This window comes from Pleurodeles waltl, chromosome 4_2 (assembly GCF_031143425.1).
Source record: "Pleurodeles waltl isolate 20211129_DDA chromosome 4_2, aPleWal1.hap1.20221129, whole genome shotgun sequence".
In the NCBI taxonomy this organism is placed as follows: domain Eukaryota; kingdom Metazoa; phylum Chordata; class Amphibia; order Caudata; family Salamandridae; genus Pleurodeles; species Pleurodeles waltl.
Genome location: NC_090443.1, coordinates 720,797,286 through 720,820,788, shown reverse-complemented (window position 1 = coordinate 720,820,788; position 23,503 = coordinate 720,797,286). Strand labels below are relative to the sequence as shown.

The following is a 23,503-nucleotide window of genomic DNA, read 5'->3' as shown; positions in this document are numbered from 1 at the left end:
GATGGGCTTTGGGAGTGGAGGAAGAGGTAGTGGTTGCAGGAGGTGTACGTCTGCTGAATTTGGGTGAAGGTGCATGGGCTGGAGGCTGTTGTGAGGTGGATGGCTGTTGGGTGGGTGTGTGCCGGCGTTTGTGTACTTTGGGAGGAGGGCTCACAGACACACTGGTAGAGGACACAGGTGATGTCCGAATGATAGTGGGGTGGTGAGTGCACGTGAGCGGGGTGTGGTGATGGACGTGCTGGTGATGGAGGTAGTGGCTGAAGATGTAGTGCATGCAGGCCTGAAATGCTCTCTGTTGGGCTGCCTGGCCAGAATGAATGCCCTCCAGGTATGCATTTGTTTGTTGCAAATGCCTCTCAACACCCTGGATGGCATTCACAATAGTAGACTGCCCAACAGTGAGGGATCTCAGGAGGTCAATAGCCTCCTCACTGAGGGCAGCAGGGCTGACTGGGGCAGGGCCTGAGGTGCCTGGGGCGAAGGAGATGCCCACCCTCCTGGGTGAGCAGGCACGGGACACACGCTGAGGGGCTGCTGGGAGGGAGGTGCTGGTGGGGGGGGGTGGCGGCTGTACCTGTAGATGCAGGGTGCACAGAGTGGCCCGCCGCCGCAAGGGAGCGCCCATCAGAGGAGGAGTCGCTGTTGCTACTGTCACCCCCTGTTCCTGCCGTGGAGCTCCCCTCGCCCTCCGTCCCACTGGTGGCTTCAGACTCCGTTGTTTTGCCTTTCCAGGGCAAGTGGGATGCAGCTCCCTCCTGCTCTGGTGCCACTGCTCCTCTGCCACAAGATGCTATTGCACACAAGAACAGGGAGACCACAAAAAGGGGGGGGGAGACAGAAGAAAGACATGTTCAGTGTATGCAATACCACTACCGTTGGCCGACACTACAGACACAGCAGACCTCTGCACTACGCCATGCACTAACAGTTGCTAGATTATTCACAAGGTCGTGGGGTACAAGGCCTATACCCGATTGCTGCACACATGGAAGTCGCAGGAGCCTGACTAGGTGTAGATGGCTCTTACCACTGGTGGGGTTGGGGTGCCACATAGCCTGCATCACAAGGGACCTTGCCTACCAACTTCGCCCTGGCCTATGGGAACCCACTGACCACCTCCCCCACCCAGACACCTCGTAATGCACACAGAGTCAGATGAATGTGTCTGTACTCACCCCTTGTGGCTGCTGTGATGCCCTCACGTGCCCATCCAACTCCGGATACGCCACCCCCAGGATCGGGAACATCAGGGGGGTCATGGTGCGATAGGCACCCCTCCCACATTGGGAGGCCATTCCCAGCTGGGCCTCCGCCGTCTTCTTGCTCCAGCGGCGAATGTCCTCCCATCTTTTCCGGCAGTGGGTGCTCCGTCTGTGGTGGATGCCCAGGGTCCGGACTTCCTTCGCAATGGCACGCCAAATATCCTTCTTCTGGTGGGCGCTGACTTAGAAAAATAGTACAGGGGAAAAGGTAAATTTGTCAACGTCCAGACCGTCATAGTCATTGGCCCTCGTTCCCACCCTTGCCCTGATGCACAGACACTCACTGTCCGCTCATGCAGGGCTCAGTCCACCCCCCATGTATCTTCCATCCACACCACTCCAAACAGCCATTACCCATGCAGCATGCTCACAGTGCACTCACCTGTTTGTCTGGAGGACCATAGAGTAGCGTGTACTGGGGGAGGACCCCATCCATTAACTTCTCCAACTCCTCCGAAGTGAAGGCAGGGGCCCTTTCCCCAGACACATGAGCCATCGTCGCTTCTAGACTGAGGTCACAGCAGCACTTGCAGTGTCGGACTTCTCCTGTTGAAGGTCAGGTATCAAGTGAGTGAACAGAGAGAAAATGGTGGTCACGTCCGCGGCGGTGCGTATCGTCACAGCCGGCGGACATCGTCATTGGCTCCTCGGACCCATAGGGTCCAATGTTAACCAATGCAGGATTGCGCTGTGGTCTTCGACCGCCTACCGCAACGGTGTAGAACGCCAGCGCAGTTACCTCATATCCCCTTGTCCCACCTTACAGGTCAGGCAGCCGCCATTTCAGGGGGCCACATGGCAATAATAATAACTGTGTCACACCTATTTAGGCCTTGCATACACACAGTAACAGGCACATTGTGGATTAATAAATGTGTGCTAATGACAATTTGTGATACCTCAGTGTTGGCTGACTCTCTGCTCGCTGTTCTCGTCCATAGGGCACATCCGCTGGGGCAGGTGATGAGATGGCGGCATCCTCCGGTGTACAGACCACTGGTGGACCTGTCGACAATGGAAGAGAGACACATAATAGTCACCTACAGACTTGATTGTGCAACAATCCATGAACTGTGTGCCCAGTTGGAGCCAGACCTGATGTCAGCTATCCGCCATCCCAATGGGACCCTCCTCTAGTGCAGGTCCTGTCAGTACTCCATTTCCTGGCAAGTGGGTCTTTTCAAACAACAGTGGCCATTGCATCAGAGATGTCCCAGCCAATGTTCTCTAACGTGTTGTCCAGAGTGTTGTCTGCGCTGCTGAAACACATGCACAGCTACATTGTTTTCCCTCAGCTGGAGGATTTGCCTGCAGTGAAATGTAACTTCTATGCCCTGGGACATATCACCAACATCATAGGAGCCACTGATGAGACACATGTGGCCTTGGTACCCCCCCCGCAGGAGTGAACAGGTGTACAGAAACAGGAAGAGCTACCATTCAATGAATGTGCAGATGGTGTGTTTGGCCAACCAGTACATCTCCCATGTGAATGCCAAGTTTCCGGCGGAGGTGGTGGGCTGTTCATCATCCAGGCTAGTGTCAAGGGCCCCTTGTTGTGCCACAGTGTCCCTCCTGGTGTTGACAAGGTCCTGCAGCACCCCTACAATGGTGACCAGGGTGGTGTTGATGGACTTGAGTTCCTCCCTGATCCCCAGATAGTGTTCCTCCTGCAGCCGCTGGGTCTCCTGAAAGTTGGCTAGTACCGTTGCCATCGTCTCCTGGGAATGATGGTACGCTCCCATGATGTTGGAGAGGGCCTCGAGGAGAGTGTGTTCCCTGGGCCTGTCCTCCCCTGTCCCACAGCAGTCCTCCCAGTTCCCCTGTTTTCCTGTGCCTCTGTCCCCTGAACTGTGTGCCCACTGCCACTGCCCCCAGGTCCCTGATTTTCTTGGGGTGGTGGGTTTGCCTGGGTTCCCTGTAGTGGTGGACACACTGCTGCTTGATGTGTCCTGGGGACAGAGGGATGGGCCTGCTGGGTGGGTGCTGTGCTGCTGTTTCCTTAAGGGGGAGGCTCCGTGGTGGCTTGTGCCAGTGTCAGGGGAACCGACTGTCCCGAGGTCCCTGATGGGCCGGGCTGGTCATCTTGATCCAGTTGTACAGAGCTGCTGTCATCACTGTGGGGGGAGTGGACATGTCTGGAACCTCCTGTCCGGTGACGTTGGGTAGGGGTCCTGCAAGGGTGTAAAGGCATGATTATTGCATCTGTGTGTGCCATCGTGTGCAATGGGTGAGTGAGCCTGTACTCCAGTGCTTGCATTCTTGTCCAGGTCATTGTGTGATATTTGGTTTGGGGTCTGTGTGGGTATCTGTAGTGGACATACTTTGGTGATGGGTGTCCATGCTTTGGTGTTGCATGCAGGGCTTGGTGTTGGGATGAGTGGTTTGTGATAGTGGGACATATGTGAGGTGTTGGAGTGATGGGGGTGAGGGTAAGGTTGGGGGTATGTGATGGCATGCAGATAGGGTGGGGGATATAATGGTTAAGAGTTGACTTACCAGAGTCCATTCCTCCTGCTACTCCTGCGAGGCCCTCAGGATCTAGTATTGCCAAGACTTGCTCCTCCCATGTTGTTAGTTATGAGGGAGGAGGTGGGGGTCCACCGCCAGTCCTCTGTACTGCAATCTGGTGTCTTGAGACCATGGAACGCACCTTCCCCCGTAGGTCATTCCACCTCTTCCTGATGTTCTTGGATGTTGTCCCACTGTGTTGACCCTGTTGACGATTCTGCGACATAGCTCCATCTTCCCAGCAATGGAGGTGTGCTGCACCTGTGATCTGAATAGCTGTGGCTCTACCCGGACGATTTCCTCCACCATGACCCTGAGCTCCTCCTCAGAGAACCTGGGGTGTCGTTGAGGTGCCATGATGTGGTGTGGGTGATGTGTGGGGTGGTGTGTGTTGTGATGTGTGAGGGGATGTGTTTGTGTGTGTTGTCGGAGGTGCGTGGATGTTGTGTGAGTGATGATGTTGTGTGTCTGTGGATGCTAGTGTTGTTTCTGGTGGTGTCTCTCTCTGGCCTTCTTTCGCAATTTTGGTAGTAAGGGTTTGTGGGTGATGTGGGTGTATGTTTTATATTGGATTGGGTGTGTGGGTGTGGTGTGTCTGTGTGTATCAGGTGTGTGTATTTCGATTTGTCCAATGTGGTTGTGTTTTGTAAATGTGTGTATATTTTGAACGCGGCGGTGTGTACCGCCAATGGAATACTGCGGTTGAAAGACCACCACGTCGATTCGTGGGTCGTGATAGTGTGGGCGTATTCCTGTTGGCGTGACGGTGTCGGTTTTGTTATCGCCAGTTTATCACTGATGTGGATTGTTGAACAAGCCACTGACCTGAAGAAGAAGGGCTAGAAATTAGAGTCCCACTCACAGGCAGACGTTCCTGTGGTACCACCTTAACTTTCTGAGAGGGCAGTCCTGTTGTCTCACAGCAGTCAACACCAGCAACAAGAAAACTGGGAACAGCAGCAAAAGCAGGAACAGAAGTATCAACCCCAGCCTCTGCATTGCTTGGTTTCAAGTGCCAGGTGTTAAATCCAGCACAGAGACAAAGGCAAAAGAAGTTAAGCAAGTGGCAGCACCAGTGACCATTCAGAGAATGTTCCTGGATGACCCAAAAGAGGTCCATGTGGATCAAAACCAATTGGTGTATTGTTATGGGAAGATGAGCCAATTGCCAGAGCTGAGCAAAGGCCGGCAATAAAGTATCTGGGTTATTCTGGTGGCCAGTGTGTCTGATGAGTGTTTGCTCTGTGCAGCTCGCACAGTTGTCACAGTGAGCAGGAATAGTCTCTCGCCTCAAAACATGGGGAGCTTGACCATGATCAAAATTAACCAACACTTCATACCACACAATTCCCCAGTTCCTGAAATACCACAGGTGGAGGAGGATGAGGGCAATTGGTCAGATCCGAGAGTTAGGTGACCAAAATCTGGGTGAACCACCCGAGTTGGATGAAGAACTCTGCTTCCCTGACTGAGTAGGCCACCAGAGAACTTTCAAATATTTACAGTTGAATTGCTTCAGATCATTACGTTTGTGTTTGACTTGTGCAGCCCCACCATTTTTTAGCATATGTATGACTGAATTGGAGGTGGACCGGTATATAGTGAAGATGCTACCCTATTCCTTTCAGGCCATTGGAGACAATGCCTGCCTCCTTCCCATGCCTATCCTTCTTTTTTTCATCACCTGTCAGGGCTGCCACAAAAGATCACCTGATTTACAAGCCTGACAAATTCAAATGTGTTTCTTGCATCAAAGAGGAGATACAATTGTGTACCTACTACAGTACTTGGATTGGAAGAGGAAAGTACTGCACCAATAAGTGATGATACATTTTTGAGTGATTGTGAGGGATGATTGATGTTGTGGCAGACAGTGAGAGAGGGTGTTCAGATGAGTGACCCTTATTCATGAAGGTGATTGGTCCTTTCACACTTAACAAAATGTACTTCCAGGGTCTACTCCTTTTTTCTGGTTCTTCAGAGACCAGACCAGCCAGTTTAGTTAACAAACACAAATATACAAAAATGCTCAAATTCTGTTTCTCTTCTTGTTCTTCAACAACAGTGAACTACAGGAATAGTTCTTTCAGGTTGAGACCAACTTGGACTGATTCGTAACTCAGAGACTGGAGGAAGATGGAAGGTCTCAGGGCAGGATTACCGTTAGACCTGACATCCTTGGTGTGGTTTCCCTTGTCTTGTTGCCTCTTCTTCCTGTATTTTTGACTAAAGTGCAAGTGCTCTCTTTATAAATTGTGGTTATGATTGGTTACCCCTGATTTGCATATTTGATTTACTATTAAGTCCCTAGTAAAGTGCACTAGATATCCCCAAGGCCTGTAAATCAAATGCTACTAGTGGGCCTGCAGCACAAATTGTGCCGCCCACATGTCTCAGACCTGCCACTGTAGTGTCTGTGTGTGCAGTCTTGCATTGCCAATTCAACCTGGCAAGTGTACCCACTTGCCAGGCCCAAACCTTTCCTTTTCCACATGTAACTCCTAAGGTAGGCCCTAAGTAGCCCCATGGAGATGGTGCAGTGTATTGAAAAGGTAGCACATGTACTGGTGTGTTTCACATATCCTGATAGTGAAATACAGCCAAATTAGTTTTTCACTATTGCAAGGCCTATCTCTCCCAGAGGTTAACATCGGGACTGCCTTTAAATATCTTTTATGTGGTGTTTTTCATTGGGAGCAGATAGAGATGTGGAGTTTGGAGTCTCTGAACTCACAATTTAAAAATCCATCTTTTGGTAGAGGTGGTTTTTAGATGGTCTGTTTGAAAGTACCACTTTTAGAAAGTGGGTATTTATTTTTCTTAACCATTCTGTGCCTCTGCCTGCCTGTGGAATCTACGTCTGGGTCAGACTGTCAGTTGGGCTGCTTGTGAATTCCCTCTAGACAGTGACACAAAGGGAGCTGAGGTGGTTCCTGCAAATCCTGATGAGTCTTCCTTGGGCGGGAGGAGCTGATTTCTGCACCTGAAATAGTTGTGCTTGTCCTCACACAATGCAGTCTCCAACCCCCTGGTGTATGTCTGGGTCCGGGCCTGGGAAAGGCAGGATTTTGTGAACAACAGAGAGTTCCCTTGGAAGTATGCCTACTTCAAAGGCAGAAATGAGTATAGGTAATGGACCCAAACCCCAGACTTTTAGACCACTTCTGGATCAAGAGGAACATCTGCCATGGAGAAGGGTTGAAGAGCTAAAGGAGGAGTACTGACCCTTTGCTGTGTGTGCGTTGTTGTATTGGCCTGCAGTTGCTGCTTCTGCCTTAAAGAGGATAACGACTGGACTTTGCTGTATGTCTTGCTTGTGAAGTTACTTCAAGAACTTGGACTGAGCTTGTCTCCTGTTAAGAAGTCTCCGGGATATCAAAGACTTAACCTACCAGCCTCTGGGTTTGCTTGCTTTAGACCCTAATTCTCCAGGTGGAACCTTTTCCAGTTTCTGGGCCCTTCGGAGTGAAAGCTGACCTAAAAATAAGAGAAAACAGGCATACTGACTCCGGGTGACTTCAGGACGACACCGCTGCCCAACTCAGCAACACCGCCTGCACCCGAAGCTGTGGTCCCTGCTGGAGTGTGACAACAGCTACTGACATTGCATGCCCGGCGCTGCCACATCCCTGCTGACGTCCCACAACTTCGTGAGTCCCAAGTGGCGTGTCACTGATATCTGTGACACTGGACTCCACCGCGGTGCCTGTAGCCCTGTGGCGTAGCCACAACCCTGTGAGGTCATCCAACTAGTCTTGACCTGCTGGATTCATCAATCCCACAGGATCATCAGGAAGCAACATCTTGCACCAATGCAGCATCACATCCCCTGCTCTGCAGTAAGGAACCAATGCCACACTGGACCCAGCAATGCCTCACCTCCCAGACTCTGTGTACCGACTTGCTTCCTCGTTTACCAAAGGTACTATACCTGAGGTTCCATACGACTCTGTGACCAGTGCCAGCCTCCTCGCCACTGACATCAGATTGTTGGTAACAACTCCATAAACGTTGTTGGGATAGCTCATGTTGGAGCTGTTGTGTTTCTAAGCACTATATTGAAGTTTAATCTTTGAAAATTCATATCTTTGGTCTTGTTTTACTCAGATAAATCCTGGCTATTTCTCTAAACTGGTGCTGAGTATGTTTGTGGTGATTTCACTGTCTTACTGTATGTGTTGGTACAAATAATTTACACATTGCATCTGAGATAAGCCTAACTGCTTGTGCCAAGGGGGTGAGCAGGGGTATCTGAGCTGTGTATCTCACTTACCCTGACTGGACTGAGGGTCCATACTTGGACAGGGTATAAACTGACTGCCAACTAGAGACCCCATTTCTAACAATTAGCTTAACAGCCAGAAGAAGGTAGTTATGGACAAAAAATAAAACCATAATAATGATGACTCAGAGGGCTACTCAGCTCTGTGAACTGGCAAGAGGTGCGTTGATTTGGGAAATGCTGCTGAGTGTGTGTGCTTCACTGCTGGTTCAAATGTGAAACTTCTCTTACATGGTGTGGTTGGGGGTGCTGTTACTTGTAACTCGAGACAAAGGTGTGATGCCACATCATTACATGATGTATGCTCCTGGATAAATGGCATGATGATGACCATTGTGAGATTAAACATCCTGGTACATGCAACTGGGGTATTCGTGATAGGTTATAAATTGTTCTCACTTCTCTGTTAATCGATCACATATGACACATGTCCTCAAATTAAATGAATAATTGTAGTAGTCTATGATCTTGCTCTGCCTCCGATTTTTTTGGTACAGTCCTCATGAGGCTTACCTTGTGTCCTTCTCCTTGAATCTAAAATCTGCAGGCCTTTTCTTCTCCTTCACAAGACGCGAAATCTCCATAACACTCTTGCTTACCTTACTGGACCAGTTCAGCCAGGCACCCAAGAGTGACTGACATTCCGAGAAGAATGAAGATCCATCACCCAATTTGGCAATACAGTATCATTTTTCTTTTAATAATTATATTTTTTACAACTGGGTGGGTTCACTTCACTCCTCCATAATTCTTACTTTTCAAACCTAGCTGACAGAACCTTAACATCTCAAATAATAACTTGGGTCTCTGAGGCTGAAGGATAGTTTGCAATGCATTTAACTGAACTGTGTCATCCTCATTCCATCATATCCTTCAACAACAGACTGATGAAGATGTGCTGCTCATCGCCCTTATGAATATTGTTGTTGTGTACTGTTTGTCTTTGTCATACCTTTACCCAATCCCCTTTCCCATCCATTCACTTGGAGCCATATGTATGAAAATATTTTGCACTCGCAAACGGTAAAATTGGCCGTTTGCGTGTGCAAAATAGTGGTCTGCAATGCATGAAAGGCATTCGCAGACCACAAAGTAGAAATTGCAAAAAATTAGATTTTTTGTGTTGCGACCTGTCACAATGCAATGCTGCAAAAAATCGCAAATTGCAATTTTTCGCAGAATGGTATTTTACACATGCAAAATACCATGATCTGCAACCAGGTGGTAACCTGGTGCAAAATTAAAAAATGCAGTAAAACTTCATTTTTAAATTTAACATGTAAAGCACACATGCCCTTTTGGCATGTGTGTACCTTACATGTTAAAAAAAAAAGGGGGTGCAGGAGAGGGGGCCTTAGGCCCACAGCACCCTGGCCTTTTGCATTTCCAAAATTGCGATTTCTGGTTCAGAAATCGCAATTTTGGAAATGCAAAACATTCACAGCTATGGGCCAACAGGCCCATAGCTGGAATGGGGCCGGTATCGCAATTTGCGATTCGGTAATAGCATTTGCGATTTTTAAGAAATCGCTATTACCGATTAGCAAATGTGATACATGGCCCTTCGCGAGTCGGTAATAGCGATTTCTTTAAAATCGCTATTACCGAATCGCAATGGGTCGTGATCATACATCTGGCCCCAAGTTCTTAACCCTCTTTCCCCGGGCTGTGTGATCTATCGAGGTGTGACTTAATTTGCACCATAAATAGATCACACAATTGCTGGGGTGGATGTGGTAAATGTGACCTCAACTCATGGCAGGATCTTCTATTCCCTGAGGAATAGCCCACACCAGCTCCTCTTACCCACCCATGCATAAAAGGGATCCATATTTTAGAGATAGAACATAATACACCCACATCATCATTCAGGCTTTGTGTCTCATAAATGTTTAACCTTGTCAACTCCACTCCTGACTCAAGGATTTTGTAACTTTATTTTTAAATACAAACTAGCTCCCCATTTCTTTGAACAGAAGAAATTACTATTGCTAGTTTTTGTTATAAAATCAGGTTTTCTTTTTTTGTTGTGTCATAGTGGTAGTAGTCTGGTCTCAGTCTTTGTAAAGCTATGATATAAATATATAACCCACTAATTATGTGTTTTTCTTTCAATTTAGTTGCCTGTGAAGGATAAACCTTTTGAATATTGCTACAGTTGAATCTCATCTAGATGGGAGTGGGACCTCACTTGTTGTGAATGTGATAACTTCCCGGTTACTGCCCTTGCCTGCTACTACTACTACCTCCATTAAGAAGGTAGCTTGGAAAACCCTGCATTAGGTTTTGGAAGATTGAGAGAGGTAGCAGCCATTGTTCCATTTATTAAGGTATGGGAACTATAGAGTAAAGTTTACTTGTTTAGTAAGTAACTAACGTCTACTGTAGTGCAGACAGGTACTTTGATTTTCCTTGTTTATGTAGGTTGTTGTTGGCAATACAGGCAATGGCAGCATACCCTACCCCCCTAATGGTCAATAATATAGTTACAGAGGATAGTACAACATGGGAATAACTAACTATACATACACTTTGGTAAACCAATTTAAAAAACAGGCTGCATGAAAAGGCAGCAGTGCAGGGCAAAACTAAGACATGAAAGACTACTTCAGGCATAAAGTATAACAACAGAATCATAATATTTTGCCTTATTTAGAACAATAGAAATAAAAGATTTGAAAACAACCCTCTCCACCTACAACAGGCTAAACTCTACTCCCGAAACAAATCACCCTGTCCCCAACCAATGTCCAAAAAATGACCATGAAAACTAATCCAACAAAGTCCAATCTGCTGGTACCTTCCTAATTCCCACCCTCTCCACCTACAACAAATCCATCCCTCCTGTGTGTGCCTCGTAATAGGATGGTCAGGAGACTGACATCACTGGCAGTATTTAAGCGGCCGCCAGTGTGATGGTACTGCCAAAATACTGCCAAAGCCATTTTTACGCACATATGTCTTACATAAAAACAATGACTACCTGAAAGTAATTAAGGTTGAACAACAGCACGCCGGATTTTTTTAAAAAGCAGTTTTTTTCCTTTTAAAGGGTTTCCTAGTAAAAAACTAGGCAAACACTTTTGTGGTCATTACGAGGTTGGCAGTCCAGGTCCCGCCGCAGTGGAGGTGGCGGTCTCACTGCTGCAGTCCTGGTGATGAAGCCCGCCGTATTATGAGGGAGATGGTGTGGCTGACACCAAAGAGCCACACCGCCAGCAGTCTTGCCAGTGTAGACGGATTTCCGTGGGCAGCAGTGCCTTCTCCGGGCCGGTGGCATGCATGACACCGCCGACCGTATTACCAGGCTTCACACCACCAGGGTTTTCGTGGGAAACACCTCGCCATGAAAACCCTGGTGGTGGCACACCCCAAGCCAGGAAAATGCATTCCTGTCCCACACAACTTCACCCCCACAACTACACACACCCATTAAGATGCACACACATGCCTGCACACACACACGCACACACTTCAAACATACACATTTCGCAGGTACTCCCCCATTACAGTCATCCACATAACTGGCAGGAATCACACAGCAGCTCACATCATGGAGGTCTTCAAGTATGGGGCAGATGACGGCAGTGACGGCTGCCGCATACCAGACCGTCACCTCTGGCATTTCACATCATGGGCACCAGTAACCCATAGGCAGCAACGGTACCCATTGGTTGTTGCACAGCGGTGTGAACGGCCAATGGTTCACCGCTGTGCAGTGACCACTGTGCTGAATTGTGGCTCGTAATCTGGTGGGCGGAGTCTTCTCATCGTGGCAGTGCTGGTAGTGTGACCATCTCTCTCTCTCTCTCACCATCAGTCAGCCTGACGGTGAGTGGAATGTGGCCGTATTTAGGCGGTCTCCTGTGTGTGCCTCGTAATAGGATGGTCAGGAGACTGACATCACTGGTGGTATTTAAGTGGCCGCCAGTGTGGGGGCCTTGCCAAAATACTGTCAAAGTCATAATGCGGGTCTTTGTGTGGAAAAATAAAAATAAATGTATTTTCAATAATTAGTACGGCATTATGCACTATGGAGTACAAGTACTTTTGTTGTGCTAAATTATTAAAGGCATGCTAGCTTGCATGTGGGGTACTTTGCTACGCTCTGCAATCTGCAGCTGGGGCAGCTGCAATGGATAATTGTCTCACTTTAATTCAATGGCCATGCTCTTATCCAAATTCCTTTCAATTCTACCCTGACTCCAAAGAGGCAGATGAATAATAATGATACCACATCACTCATCACGTATAAACTGCAGATATCCTGTCTGCCATGGAATCAAGATGGTGGGAAAAATGATGCACCTCAAAACAGAAAAAGGAACCAGATACATAGATTGTATTTGTCACGTTTGTCACAGAGTTTCCCATTTGTAAAAATGGAAATCAGTCACTTAGTCCCACTTTCCTCCCTGGCCTCGTCCTCCACCACAAATTATGTCCAACAAATACATTCCCCTGGTAGGAAGGAAAAGAAACTTAACTTACTCTACTGCAGGGCAAGTTAGAGGGAATAGGACGGGTAGGAAGAGGTTTTGCTATAGAATAATGGAGTGTCACTGATCATCATCATATACCCAAGTTTTTGCTTAAACAGTCACTGTATTTGACAAATGTCAAAAGAGAAACATTTGAAAAGGAGTAAATCCATTGTGGAAGCCATGAAATATATGAATCACTTGGCCAGAAAAATGTGGCACATGCCCTGAATGGATTTTTCAATGTTTTTGGTAGGCTGAGAAAGTACTTAGGAAAGAATAAAGGAGTGAACTACTAGGAGGTGAGATGACTCAGTGGACACACCTTGTTTCGGTCTGCCAATTGCAATGCATTGAAAATGTTGTAAATGCTGCATTATGTGAAGCAGACGTACATTGCCTAGCCAACACTGCAGTGCCAAATTGAACAATGCTGCAGTTAGGTCATAGGTGGCAAAATGCCACAGCCAGGGACGTGATGAATAATGATGGGTAGAATACATATCTGCCTTGTTTAACAAATAAAGTGAGTCAAGGGAGGAGACAGAAAATTAAAATACCCCCAATTTGAACGTAGATGTTTATAAAACAGAGCAAACGAAATAGGTGAGCATGCCTCTCTCCAGAAGAGCTCTCTTCTTTCTTTATATAAGCAATTAGCCATTGATTGTTCTATTCACCCTTTGATACCCACCATTTAGGCTTTATTCTCTAATTTAGTCTACACCATTTCAATCCATCCATCCATCCATCCATTCATCCGTCCAACTTTCCATCCATCCATTTACCCATCCACACATCCTTTCACCAGTCCACCCTTTCCACCATCTTTTAACCCACCGAGCATCCTTTCAGCCATCCACCCTTTCACTGACTCAGGAATCCTTTCACCCATATACCCTTTCATCCATATTTTCCCTTTCATCCATCCTTTCATTAACCCATGCATTCTATCACCCACATATGCATCCTTTCACTCAGATACTAATTCACCCATCCTTTTACCTTCCATCCTTCTTTCCCTTTTCCATCAACCCATCATTTTTAGCGTTCATTTTGAGCTTTTACCTGCTGAGTTGGAGATAGAAGAGGCAATTAAGAACTCAATTCCCCCCCCCATTGCTGCTAAAGTGGGGGGTTCAAAACACCTTTGCAGTGAATATACTAGTAATTGTCAATAAGGAAGGATTATGACTCACCACCACCATCCCTGCCACTGCTGGGACTACCCTTGCAATCGCCCCTTCATCTGCTGCACTGGCCCTAGCACTGGTGTTCTGTGTGGCTAAAAACAATTTACACATTTTATATGCCAGATATGCCTCCCTTATTATTCTTTTTTAACAAACTACAACTGCAATACATCCTTATAGTTTAGTTAGCAATACTTTCTATCAAAAATATCACTTTGAGCATTCTGCTGGTTGACAATGTTAGAAAAGCCAGGTAGTGAACCCAACCAAAAACTTTTTGTAACGGAGGGGCCAAACTATGATGACTCTGAGCCACTGACGCCCAATGAAGGGGTGGAATAATTGGTCAATGATAGATATATGGTCTTAGTTGGCAAATGCTATAGGTCCATCCTCATTCTACTCTCCAGCCATGCTGCACTGTCATCGAAACTGCTGGTGTACTACTGTATAAATTAATAATAAAAGATACAACACAACATTTGGGGGTCCACCATGACCATGGCCACTCTCTCATATAACTGTTTGAGCATGAGCAAGAAAGGGAACACGTTTTCTACAAACATGCATAGAGTAGCTTACTTGGGCATGCAACCTTCACAGTACAGTACCAGCCCTAAAATATGCTCTGTTAGTCTTACTGTACCAGTCCATGAGAAATATAAGGGTAGAGGGAAACTTACTTACAAAGCAGGAAAAAAGGTACAGATTAGTATCGACAGGAGGAAGTCAGCTAGAGTAAATAAAATATAGAAAAAATAGGATAATGCAAGGATAACAAGAATCAAACATTAGATAGAATAAAGAGTTGAAAAAAAGAAGAAAGGCACAGTAAACATTATTCTAAATGGGGAGAGGTAAATGTTATGGAAATCATAATAATAGTAAGAGGAGGACTTACTGGGGCTAGCAGATCTGTCAGCCATGGCCACAGTGCTGGTGGTGGTACTTCTACCGGCAGTGGCACTGGTAGTGGCACCTCCGGATCCCTGACCCACTTCCAAAGCACTCTCCTTGCCTTTGGTGCTGATGTAAGAAATAAAGAAAGTAAACAAATGGTTTATTGGTACAATTAATATCCCAAAACAATTTGTTGTCAGGTGAAGGCAAACACAGAACATTGTACCTTTTTAAAACATATCGTCTCTAGTGGTAGCATTGAGTTGACCTATTCCTAATTTCCTACACCTAAGGCCTATTCCAAATTTCCTAAACCTAAATTACATTTGGAACTTCTAATGCATTGCAACAAATGATCTTTGTTTATCCTCTCATTCTCAACTCCCTTTGATGGGCCAACTCGGTCTCCCCTTTTTTCAGTGCATTGATACATACTACACATCATGGGGAGATTACTTGGGACTGTTGAGCTACATAAAGAAAGGCACAGAGAAGTCTAATTTACTGATATTAGTACTGCCATTATGTTAATGACAGGATAGAGGAGTCTCCAAGACTTCCTAAAAATCAGCCCAAATGAGCACTGATGACTATGATTTGGTAGCGCTGACCACCTAGCTAGCGTAAACTTGATCACATAATATCTGTAATGTAAAATTACCTTACCTACGAGTGTGAGTAGCATGCTATCTGAAAAGAATATTAGCATGGTAGAACAAAACAACTAAATAATGCTCACTGAGGCCCACAATCTCAATGCCCAGCAGGTCAAGCTGGTCCTGCTTCTTGTTGAGGATATTTGCCCAGCAGTGTGCCAACTGCTGTTAGGTAAGCTGGACCTCAGTGCTCAGATGCAAACACTGGCTCACCCTCCCCCACAACAGACAACGCTCTGGCAGGGTGTCCCCACTCACAGTTGTGCTGCCAGCTTGGTGGAGTGGTTATGATGCATGTAAAAAACAAGTGCAGCCACCTCTGCCGTTTCCGAAAAATGGCATGGGGCTGCACCTCTTGGTGGTGCCGGTGATTGCAAGATGTGCTGTTAGCACCCACACTGGCACCCCCACTCCCTGTCTCGCCCTCTTCTACCATGGTGCTGGGTGGGGAAAAAAATAAGAAATAGTAAAATAAAAGAATTAATAGAAGAAAGGATAATATATCTACAAATACAAAGATACTCACTAATAAAATGAAGGTAAGCGAGAGGTGGATGAGTGGGAGGGGAGAGAATTGAAAAGATTTAGGTTGGATCGAAAAAGGCCCAGCATCATGCACAGACAGAACACAGGAAAGTCAGTAAAACAAAATGGCTGTTCCCATGCAGACATTTGGTGCCGTTCATGTTAATTTTGCAGCGAGGAAGAACTGATCGCACTACTAAAATGTAAAAAGCTAGTACGAACACCTACTCGCAAAGTTTCACCTAATATCATAGAGTTTTTTTGGCACTCTGCGCAACTGCATGGAGCAAAACTCCATGAGTTTCATCCCAGGCCTACATAAGAGGGGAGTTCAAGGCTTAGCATGGGGTTGTAAATGCCAAGTCGGCATGGCAATGTAACACTACATTTAGACTGCAATGGCAAAGGGACATGTTTTAGGAGGGCTATGTAAGCGGTTGCCACAATAAGTGCTGCAGGCAAACCGATGGCATTTAACTTACAGGCCTTGGGGATATGTTATACCACTCTACAAGGGACATATAAGTAAATAACCATGTTTTAGGGAGGGACCACAAGCACTTTAGCACTGGTTAGCAGTGGTAAAGTACAACAGTCCTAAGGCCAACATTAACAAATTTGACAAAGTTGGAGGCAAGCAGGCAAAATGTTTGAGGGGAGACCACCCTGAGGCTGACAGGTCAAACATCTACCTACATCCAACATGGCAAACCTTTTCTTCCCCTGGCCTAAGATCCCTATACCCACCCAGAGGTGTGGCGATGATGAAGAGCAAATCCTCCCTAGTGGTCACCCTAAACCAGTTCTGGGGCAGCCTACTAATCCCCCCATTGGGTTTGGATCCACACTGACTAGGAGGATAAAGGAAGGCAGGCCTAGGTCTCCCAGTGATGGGTTAGGCACTCTTTGAAGCTCAGAAAGGAGCGGGCCCAACCCCAACAAGTCATTCTGCTTAAGGAAGGAAAACAACTTTCTGCACCCAAGACCCTTAGCTACTGTCTGGGAGCAATACACATGACACCACAGGAATGCCATTAATAGTCTGGTGACCTTGGATCCCGCAGAAAGGAACATTTGACATAGGCAGAGGAATGATAGCTTTCTAAAAGTATAATTTCTAAATTAGTTATATAAAATTCGACATGCCATTAATTAAATTGTGTTTTAAATTATTATTAAACTGAGTCATTCATCGTGGTTCTAGCTGCTCCCAAACTGAAGTTAAGCAGGATAAATTGTTATAATGATATTCAGTGTTTTCCTGTGACAGGGCTACCCTTGCCACAGTGAAAAACACCCTTGGAGGTTTCCCACTGCCTAGACATATAAAACATTAAATATAAATATCCTGTTTTCTAAATACAATGCATCCTGCCCTATGGGTATTTCGGGCCTACTTAAGGGGTAACTTATAGGAAATAAAAAGGAAGGGTTAGGCCTGGCAAAAGATTTATTTCAAAAGGTCCAAAAGGCAGTTTGACAAACTACACACATATGCTGCATGGGCAGGCCAAGAGGCATGTTTTACAGTGCTGTTGTAGAGAAAAGCACGAGTGCTGCAACTCACTTGTAGCATTTAGTTTAAAGGCCCTAGGTACAAGCAGTGTTGAGCAAATGTCCCCACGGTGCTGGGGGCCCCTGAGCTTCAGGGGCCCTATCTGACACTTTGCATGAATGGCGAGCCCCTGGCCTGAGAGTTCCTGACTTGGTCCTGAGCATGGTGGGGCCCCTCAATGTATTTTGCAGGGCGCCCCCATCAAGTTTTATAATACCACTTGTTACATGTAGTACCATACACTAGTAAATTAAATGTGCCATTCAGGGGAATGCCAATTTTAGAAGGGGGTACACAGAAAGTTTAACTCAGGTTGGCAGCAGAAAAGTGTATAGAGTTCTAGGGCCAGCAAAAATAGGTTCAGCATAGGAATGTAAAAATCTGAGGGAAGGTCATACAAAAGATGGTCATCTCCAACAGAGGTCTTTTCGGTAATAAGCTTCATACATTTGCAAAATTAGTGCCTACACAATAGCAAGCAAGCATTCCTAGTTTTGAATGTGGTACTAGCTCCAAGCAAATGAGGGTACTATTTTGGCAATTTGCATGCTCCGTATTACTGAAGCATGAGCATAGCAAGATGATGATTGGAGGTGTATTAATTGTGAGCAACTTGATAGGTGATGCACACCAACTGACTACCCTTTAGGTGAGGGAAGGAGGGCCCCAGGGACCATCTGTGGAAATCCCTGCGAGGTGATGTAACAATCAACTACATCTTCCTTGAGCAAAGGAGTGATGGTTCCTGGCCACATTTTAGAGGCTTACAAAGGGTGACCGTGTACAGAACCTGACAGCATGGATGTGGTTCACACTGCATTTGAGAAGGGCATCCTGGAGTCGGCCTTTGAGGGGGGGCAATAAACACTGACAAGAGGTTGGGAACTACTTTCATCAAAGGAGGCACATAAAAACATGGGTATATTTATTAAATACTCAAATATTGCAGCGTTGTGAGAGAGGGAAAAAGCACCATATTCACTAAGATATTACGGTGCCCTACATTCATTCTAGAGCTGGTACACAATTAGGCTGCCTAGCTCCATGCACACCTTTGCATCATAGCACAAGGGTGTGTGGTTGATGTATAGCATGGGTTTTGTAATGGAAGGGTAACATTCCAGTACAAAATATTATGCACAGACAAACTTCTAACTTTTTCCACTTTTAATGAGTGCTGTACAGTGCAAGTTAGAAACTTTTGGAGAAATAAAAGCATTCCTCCAAGTTAACACCTCTTTTGAAAAAGCATCGTTTTTTTTTTTATCAACCCCTTGTCTACTATTATTAGTAGATAGGGATTTGCATTAAAGCCAAGAGTGGTTGCATGGGAATTCCCAAGTACCATTCAATTGAACCCCCACCCTGACGCAAAGTAATGCAAAGTAAAGTGCTGCTTTGCGTTACTTTCAGGCAACTTTCCAGCATAAACGTAAATTCAAAATAAGCATTTTGCACTTGTTTGCGTCACTTTTAGTGAGGCATACCTAGTGTAAAATGTAGGGAAAGCTGATCTACGGTGTGGTTTCTTCAGCACATACTCTAACTTTTTGCAAGCATGGTGCCAGTTTTTGCTAAGGTCACCCAGAGCATGCCAATCTATACCTGGAACATGCAACCATGTGCTCATCTGGCGCTTGCTTTCTAGGTTCCAAAATTTGCAATTTAGCCACTAGGCCCTCCTATCCCATAAATGCACACTACTGTATAGTGTTGACCTTTGACCTCTACTTCATGTATGTCCTTGGGGACCCACGTGGTAATTTATTTTCTTGATCTTTAACTAGCTTGCAAAGCATTGTGTATTGATTTAATACACATTGTAAGAAAAAATCTAAACCCCTGCTGCAAACCAGAATGAGCCCCCATAGTTATGCCAGTGTTCAGCAGGTTTGTGCTGTGAGTTTTTGCTAATTCTGTTGCATTGTTTTCAGGTGGGTAAGGAGCCTCTCGAGGCGATCTTTCATTTAATGAAGGCAACGAACCGCTTGTTTATTGCAAGTGCTGCGCCCTATGTTCTCTCAACTGACACACCAGATGTATTTTAAATTCTTTCTTTTATCCACAAGATAAATTCAAAGTACCATCAGGCTGACTGACAGGTCCAATGGAAACCGCGAAATGCTCTGATTTTCTTGTGAAGTCTGAATAATTTGTTAACAGCTGAAAAATACCGGTGACACCGCGGTATCTCTGAAAGACAGATCCGGTGCATCATCCGGAGATGGGAATCAAAACAGTCGTGACAGGTGAATGAGAGGACAGGAATTAAGATATAGCTACAAACAAAAACTACATTAATAATTCACAGATATAAACTTCAGGATACGGGAAGAAATCACACTGTCAAAGTGATCGAAAATACTCTCTCAAGTAAAATACTTTTATGAAATAGATAAGACTGCGGGTTCTTGCTTATCAAAGTCCACAACGCACCACAAAATGCATCAAGTGCCAAAATACCGTTATGTATTATAATGTAGAGATTTATAGACGGAAAACTGAGGGACTCGGCGTTTAGTACCATACCTAAGTTGAGAAAATAGTGCAGTTGGTTAACCGCATGCGGCTGAGATCTGTGGGACGTTTGCAACTCGGCAGGTAAAATGCTGGTTGGGTCCGTCCACACTTTCTTTTTCTGAGATATAGAAAAAAGAAGAACATTACGTTAATATAATATTTGTTACGTGCAGAGTCTTGGGTTCATCAACCTTTGCAAGTAAATGCGATAACATTCTTAAATTTATAAGCAGACACCTGAAAGCATAGTCATGAGAAAACATTCAGGGACATATTTAAGAGCCCATAGCGCCATCCTATTGCTACATTAGCGTCACGTGGCGTTACTCTTGCTGGCTGTGACATGAAAGAAACTAACTGCTCCCACTTACTCTGAGGACTAGGAAGTGGGCTCCATGGGTAAATTGTCAGACCTTCTATGTAGCTACACAGACATGAAAATCTGCAATATGTGATTTTTTGGATTGATCAGTTGACCAGTCGCAGGTGGACCTGGACTGAATGGTGATTGTAGCTGCTGCTGGAGTAGATCATGGACTCCTAATGCTATCCCTGAGATTCTATGAGCTTTAAGAGTGAAGAAGAGGACCTACTCCTAAAGTTGGAAAAGATGGGACATAGGAAATGTTCAACTTCCTGAGGACTGGTACTAACTTCCTAAGGCTATCTGCATAAGGCAAAAACCTCTGCCACCAGAAAATCAGGTTATTCTCACTCAGAGCTTTTGGCTGCCCAAAACTAAGACTTTGGTAGACCCTCACATCTAAGCTGTATGGCTTTCGGGTGACCTTCATGGCTGCAGCTTAAAAGCTTGTTCTACTGGAGCATCTTGCGCTCAAAACCAGAAACAATGTCTCAACTTAGCATTTTTGACCTGGCAAAAGGCACAAAATGTATATGGCCAAAGCGGGGACTTTGTCAGGTGTGAAATTTGAATTTTCCTGCTTTATAGCAAATTTTGCCAAAATCAATGGCATCAATTTGAACTCACCTATTAAGAATTCAACTTTGGGAGAACTTCACCGGATAGGGCCTTCAACTTTGCCCTGCTGGAGAAATACTACTTCTGGGACAAAGACTACATGCAAAGGTAAAATCTTTCACTGGCTCGAACCACTAGGCTTACACAGCTTCTGGTACACCTCTGCACCATATCAACATATTTAATTGCCAAAAAAACACACTCATGGATAACAGAAAACAACAGTGGTAATGAGTCCTGATTCCATGACTAACTCAATTTGCACCCTCTACTGACATGTGGAAGCTGCAGCGGTGGTTACTTCATAGGAGTGCAGGGGCATTGAACCCCTACTGCTGCAAGACACTATCTCATAGGCTCTTTTTGACAACTGAAATTAGCCTTGTAGGGCTGTACCTCCATTCATTTCATTTCCTCAAGGGGCAGGTCTACAGAGCTCTTAGTGGGTGGAACGAGCAGCTGATGCCGGTATTTTTACTGTGGCCAACCTGACATGCACAGTTCAGACTTCCACATTGAAGGCTAGTATGGAGCTGCGTGAGCAAAGTCACAGCTCCATCAGTCTTCAATGGAGTTTTGTGCTTGTATGCCCTAGTCAATCTTAGTCAACCCTAGCACTGCTCTTATGCTGCTTACTTTTATATGCAGCATAAGAGCAGTACCTGGATTGCCTCAGGAGATTCCCCGGCCAGGATTGGAAACACATCTTTATAAGCAGGCAGCATAAGGAGGGAGGATTAACTTTCAGGACTAAGATCGCAATGGCTTGCAGTATTGTGAAGGTAAGTCTCTAACAGTATTTATAATTTACAGTTTTATTATGTTCATCCTTTTGCCCCACCATTTTCAAAGTCAGGTGCTACCACTCGAAAGCTGTCAACACAAACATTACTATGTTTCACATTTTCCCCACATACATACTTACATATTTGCCATGGTAGTTGGTATTGCCTTTTTCCCAACCTTGACCCATTGGCAGCAACTCAACCTGGTCCTTGGAGTAGTTTTGGAAAACACCAATGGAATGCATTTATGTATAACAGTAGAAGATGGTTCTATCCAATCCTTGACTTCTACAAATTAACAAAGGGGGGAAAATATGTGGTCTGGCTTATGAGCTTCTTGTTTTGGAGCCCATGTCCATGGCTTCTAATGCCAGCATCATGATGTGACTGAAAATATGTAAGTCTCAGCAGGCAACTTATTTACACTCCCTGTGCTTAAAATAGTAAATCTGTGAAATGTTAGTCCACTTTAAAAGGACGTACGTTTAATGAGTGTAATTTAAATAGATAAATTACCCCTGTATATATATATTGCACCCTTGCCCCAGCTAAGTGCTAGGTTTGTTCACCTGAGTAGGTCACACTATATGAATACTAGTTTTGATGCTCCCATTTCCCCTGAAGCAGTAGCTGTGGATTTCACTGATGAAAGCAGCTTCTGAAAACCCATCTAAATTGGCCACAGTCTAATCTTCAAATCTCTCTAAACATGGAAACCTGAAGCATGGAAAACATGAAAACCTGAGCCTTGCACAAGACTGTGCAAAGAAGGATGTTGTTGTTTCCTCCTGAAACTGTAGCTTTCAGTACCCAGAGCTGAAGACGACAGCAGAAGATCTGGAAATAGAGATTCAAATCTGCTTGCTTTGGTCGCATGGAGAAACTTCACCCTTGCTCAGCCTGGAGTTGAACCCATATAAATGTCATCCTCAGCAGAAATAAATAGTGATTTGTTTCAGAATAGTATGGAAATACCATTAATAATGTAAATTTAAAATCACAACAGATCTATGATGCCTTTGACACTAGGTCTAGAGATACATGCTCCAACTAATCAACAACAGGAGGCAAGCTCTAAATCAAGCCCTTGGAGAGTTCTTCACAAGAAGCAAGGCAACACAAAGTCCAGTCTTTGTCCTCTAGCACAGGCAGAAGCAGCAACTGCAGAATAGCTCCACAAAGCACAGTCACAGGCAGGGCAGCACTTCTCAGGTCTTCAGCTCTTCTCCAGGCAGAGGTTCCTCTTGATGCCCAAAAGTGATCTAAAGTCTGTGGTTTTGGGTGCCCTTCTTATACCCAATTTCTCATTTGAAGTAGGCCTACTTCAAAATAAAGTCTCTTTTGAATGTGAAATCCTGCCTTGCCACAGCCAGGCCCCAGACACTCACCAGGGGGTCGGAGACTGCATTGTGTGAGGACAGGCACAGCCCTTTCAGATGTAAGTGACCACTCCTTCCCTCCCTCCTAGCACAGATGGCTCATCAGGAAATGCAGACTACACCCCAGCTCCCTTTGTGTCACTGTCTAGTGTGAGGTGAAACCAGCCCAACTGTCAAACTGACCCAGACAGGGAATCCCCAAACAGGCAGAGTCACAGAAATGGTATAAGCAAGAAAATGCTCACTTTCTAAAAGGGGCATTTTCAAACACACAATTTTAAAATCAACTTTACTAAAAGATATATTTTTAAATTTTATGACAAGACCGGAGGCTCATATTATGCGTTTCTTTTCTCACTTTAATAAATAGCAGCAGTCAAGAAACATACTACAATTCCCAGAAGGCCAGAGAACCAGAGCCAATGGGAATAAAAACGTAGTCCAAATACTGTACACCAATCATATTACGAAC

General features: G+C 45.3%; 1 long non-coding RNA gene across 1 annotated transcript in view; it reads right to left on the bottom strand.

The window, feature by feature from the left end:
- Positions 1 to 19,900: 19,900 nt before the first annotated feature.
- The window catches only part of LOC138294205 (uncharacterized), a 315,854-nt gene continuing 312,251 nt past the window's right edge, over positions 19,901 to 23,503 (bottom strand). Inside the window, exon 3 of the long non-coding RNA XR_011203266.1 lies at positions 19,901 to 20,003. This is a non-coding gene — a long non-coding RNA (uncharacterized lncRNA). The remainder of the gene's footprint in view (positions 20,004 to 23,503) is intronic.